Genomic DNA, 4,952 nt, shown 5'->3' with positions numbered 1-4,952 from the left:
AACTCCCTATGTGAGTCGCTATAACCATACTATGACGAGAAATAACCCGCACAACGTTTTTCAAACGTTAAGATACTATGACTCTTGTCACCCGCAGACCTGCCGGTCCGGCTGTAGCTAGCAGCGAGGTGTGGGGTGTCAATCCCAATATAGATCTATACACAATTATCACGCTCTCCCTACAAGAGACTCTGGTTATAAGTTACAGGAATTGGGATCCCGTACTCGAACGTACGGGGAGAGAATTGCCTCACAACCTAAGTTAACTAGTTTACACATAGTTTGATATTAAAACCTCTTCCATGGAGGAAGTAAAATCACCTTTTATGAATAAATTAGTGATATGAAATCCTTGAACTATTACTATTATAATTTATCATGTAGTATATGAAAAACCCATTTGTTTTTTAGAGTAAAACCTTTTTCATGTAGTAAAAATCCATAAACTATGCTTATTGTAGTTTATTATATGTGTTCGAAATGAATGAAGAAACCTTATCATGAATGACTAAATTTCAGTTTACAATGATAAACTAACAAGAAAATACATTCAATATTTAGAACTTATTGTTATACACTTTGCTCAACATACTACAAAGTGTTATGAAAATTGTAAGCTGTTAACTAGTTTTTAACCTTTCAGTACTGTTTTAGAAAAATCATAGAAAAATCATACGAAGTCGAAAACTGAATCCGTAAATTCTGAGATTTCCCAAAATGTGTCTAGTTTATTCATAATTTTTATTATGATTTTTAGAAGTCTTTAACTTGTGTTAAAATGTTCATATTCACAGTCTGGTCCGAATTCGTTTATGAAATGATAGGCAGTTTTGTAAAAATCACCATAAATCGTAGAAAAATCGTATGGAGATATGCAAGTAGTCATTTTAAAGGTATGAAGCTGAAATATTTGCATATTAAACAGTTTTGAAAGATATTAAGTTTAATGTACTCAAAACAGTCCGTGAATAAGACTCAACTTTTCTGATGAAAGCTGTTGTTTGAGTTTAGTTAAGTTTTTGGTGTTTTAACTTGTATTCCCCCCCCCCCCCCCTAAAACTTGAAGAAAACATGAAAATGTAGGGGTATGAACTCACCTTGAGTGATTTCAGTAGATGGATGAAGGAGAAAAGAAGTGTTCAACTCAAGAACACTTGGGAGATGCTTGAAGATATGAAGATCTTACACAAATATGACGATATTTGTGTAAGCAATCTATGATTTGGATGAAGGATAGTAGAATATCTAAGTGTAGGAGGAAGATACTTACCAAATGTGGGGGAAAAACCCAAGACCAGCCTTTGAATCTCGAATTTTAGAGAGAGGAAGTGAGAGAGAAATGGGTTTGATCCTTCTTGAGAAAGAGTGAATATTGAGGGAAGTGAAGTGAAGATTTTCCAGCCCTTTGATCTGATTATGGGCTGGTGAAATGGTGTGAAAGGACAATTAATTGACTAAGCATGGAGGAATAGTGACCGAGGGTTGTACTATGAAAGTATGGGGAGGTTGCTTGTGTCCTTGTCCAAAGGATAAGTCAACACTCCACCTAAATATCTCACCAAGTAGATTTTATTCTTAGGCAAGGATTTTCCCTAAAATATAGTTAAAATATGAATATTTAGGGTTTATTATGTTAAAATACGAGTTTGGGTGAAAATCCCGTGTTAAAATCTCGAAAAACAGGCTCAAAACGCTAAAAATATTGAAAACCGGGCAAAAATTGCCAAATTCCGAAATTTAGGGCCGGAGGTTCGGTTCCAGCTCATAGAACCGAAAGTGGATGAGGAAACCGAGAGTAAGGTTCGGCTGTGAATGGTCGCCTCTCCGACCGAAGGTGCGAAGGGAAGGGCCGAAAGTCAGGTCTTGGTCCGACATAACCAGGGAACCGAAATAGACCGAACCCTCGGTCCATTTCGGCTGAGAGGGTTTCGGTTCTGATGCCAAGTTCGGTCCTCAAGGTGCTTTCGACAGCTTTGCTTCTGACAAGGTTTCGGCTCCTAAGAAGGTTTCGGCTCCTTAAGAGGGTTCGGCTCCTTAAGAGGTTTCGGCTCTCCTTAAGAGGGTTCGGCTCCTTAAGAGGTTTCGGCTCCTTGATGCTGTTTTTCGCGTAGAATTTCGTTTTCAAGCTGTTTTCGTCTAATTCGAGGGTCGGGATGCCCCGACTGATTATAAGAAGTTGAGAGAGATTTTGAGAGAGATTTGGGAGAGATTTGACATACTTGGAGAGATTTGACATACAGAGAGAGATTTGGGAGAGATTTCACATACTTGGAGAGATTTCTTATACCGAGAGAGATTTGGGAGAGATTTCACATTCTTGGAGAGATTTCTCATACTTGGAGAGATTTGGGAGAGATTTGACATACTTGGAGAGATTTCTTATTCAGAGAGAGATTTGGGAGAGATTTCACACACTTGGAGAGATTTCTCATTCAGAGAGAGATTTGGAGAGATTTCACACACTTGGAGAGATTTGGGAGAGATTTGACATACTTGGAGATATTTCTCATACAGAGAGAGATTTGGGAGAGATTTGACATACTTGGAGAGATTTCTCATATAGAGAGAGATTTGGGAGAGATTTGAGGTAGAGAGAGATAGAGTGAAAGAGATTGGGAGAGACTTCTTTTGTGACCTTTTTGAGTGTTTGGCTTTGTAACGCAAGGTTTGTAAACCTCGTTAAGTCTCGTTATGATTGTTATATGCCCCCGAGGGTTAAGGAATAATGTTTTATCGAATAGATTCATCACTTGCCCTAATTAGGGTTTAGAATTTCCGAACACGTGAAAACTCTAAGTGATACTTTGTAGTAAGATTGCGAGTAGTACAATAAGAATCATAATGGAAACCCTAATATACAAGGCTTAGATGAGTTGACCGGTTTGACTTGTTGACTTTAGTTGACTTTGACTTGGACAAAAATTGACGGTTGTCACACCTTAGGCTAGGTCCCTTATGATAGGTGTTTTAGGGACGTAAAGTGAGGATAACGGGAACGGATAATCGGGTTGCTTGGTTTGATGAAATTAATAAACTTATTTATCATGGGTTGAAAACCCTATGTGCTTACCAGGCTCCCAAGTCTGACCCACTCAGTTTCTTGTATTACAGGTAGTGGCGCAAGAGCATAGTTGGATGACATGATGAAGGATTATGGATTATAGGCCAGTAGATATAAATAAATGTTGTAAGGCCTATGTTGTTCTGTTTATGCTTTTGACGTGTGTTGACAATGACATCCCGAGGTTTTAATATAATGAAATACATTTCTTCGGAAATGCTTTCATAAATCTTTATCATATTTTCTTTTGGGAACAAATTCCGCAACATTTTTCTTTAAAAGGTTACTCTGATTTTCAAACAAAGCATAAACAAATCGGTCTTTTCTTGACGTGAAAATGGGGATGTCACAAGACAAGATATCCCACACATGATCTTGAGTTGGAAGTGGTAGTATTCGTCCTCAAGATACATAGACATTATCTATATGGAGTCCGCTGTACCATCTACACGGACCACAAGAGCTTGAGGCATATCATGGATCAGCCGAACCTGAACAGGAGACAACGCAGGTGGCTAGACATAGTCAAGGATTATGACTACAAGATCCTTTACCATCCAGGTAAAGCGACTGTTGTGGCGGACGAATTGAGCCGCAAGTCGGTTGGATCTACTGTTTTGGCGTCGTGTATGAGGATATCCGTTGATTCTCCACTTGTGAGCTTGATCATGGAAGCTCAGACTGAGGGTGTATGGTAGGAGAATTGGAAAATTGAGAGGATTAGGGGAGAGATCACCAGATTCGTGCATGATAGTCGTGGATTGTTGACCCTTTTTGGTCGGGTGTGGGTTCCAATGTCTGGTGGGGTCAGACAGATTGTACTGGAGGAGGCTCATAAGTCTCGCTTCCCTATTCACCTAGGGGCCACCAAGATGTACCGGGATATGAGACTGAGCTACTGGTCGCTGTGCATGAAGAGAGAGATCGCTTGGTATGTCGAGAGGTGCTTGACCTGTAGGATGGTCAAGACCGAGCATCAGAGGCCGCATGACAAGTAGCAGCCTCCGGAGGTTCCCATGTGGAAACGGGAGTAGATCACGATGGATTTCATCACCAAGTTGCTAAGGACGACAAAGGGTTTTGATGCTATATGGGTCATCGTGGATCGATTGAACAAGAGCGCCCATTTTCTGGCCATTCGGGAGAGTTCATCGTGCGAGAAGTTGGACGATGTGTGTATCCGCGAGATCGTTGCTCACCATAAAGTGTCGGCCTCTATTATGTCAGATCGTGATGTTCAGTTCTATTCTTGTTTTTGGGAGAAGTTCCATGAGGAACTGGGCACAAGGTTGCATTTCAACACAACTTATCATCCGCAGACCGATGGCCAGAGCGAGCGGACCATCTAGACCCTCGAGGATATGTTGAGGGCCTGCGTCATTGATTTTGGTGGGAGCTGGGACTCCTATCTACCTTTTGCAGAGTTCTCCTACAACAACAACTTTCACTCCAGCATTGATGCTCCACCTTTTGAGCTGTTGTATGGGCAGAGATGTCGTACCCCAGTCTGTTGGGGCGAGGTTGGTCATAGGGTGATGAGTCGGACGGAGGTGGTTATGCAGACTACCGAGATGATTCAGCAGATCAGGCAGCGGTTACAGACTGCTTAGAGTCGGCAGAAGAGTTATGCCGACCGGTGCCGATCTGAGTTGGAATTTCAGGTCGGTGACATGGTGTTGCTGAAGGTCTCACCCTCGAAGGGTGTGATCCGCTTCAGGAAGAGGGGAAAGTTGGGTCCCCGATACATTGGTCCATTTCGAATTATTGTCAGGGTTGGCAAGGTGGCATATAGACTGGATCTCCCGGAGGTGCTCAGTCAGATCCATAGCACATTTCACGTTTCGCAGTTGTGAAAGTGCATATTGGACGAGGACGCGGTTGTGTCATTGGA

This window comes from Lactuca virosa, chromosome 6, assembly GCF_052849685.1.
Source record: "Lactuca virosa cultivar CGN04683 chromosome 6, Lactuca_virosa_CGN04683_v6, whole genome shotgun sequence".
Taxonomy (NCBI): domain Eukaryota; kingdom Viridiplantae; phylum Streptophyta; class Magnoliopsida; order Asterales; family Asteraceae; genus Lactuca; species Lactuca virosa.
This window is presented reverse-complemented; position numbering follows the sequence as displayed.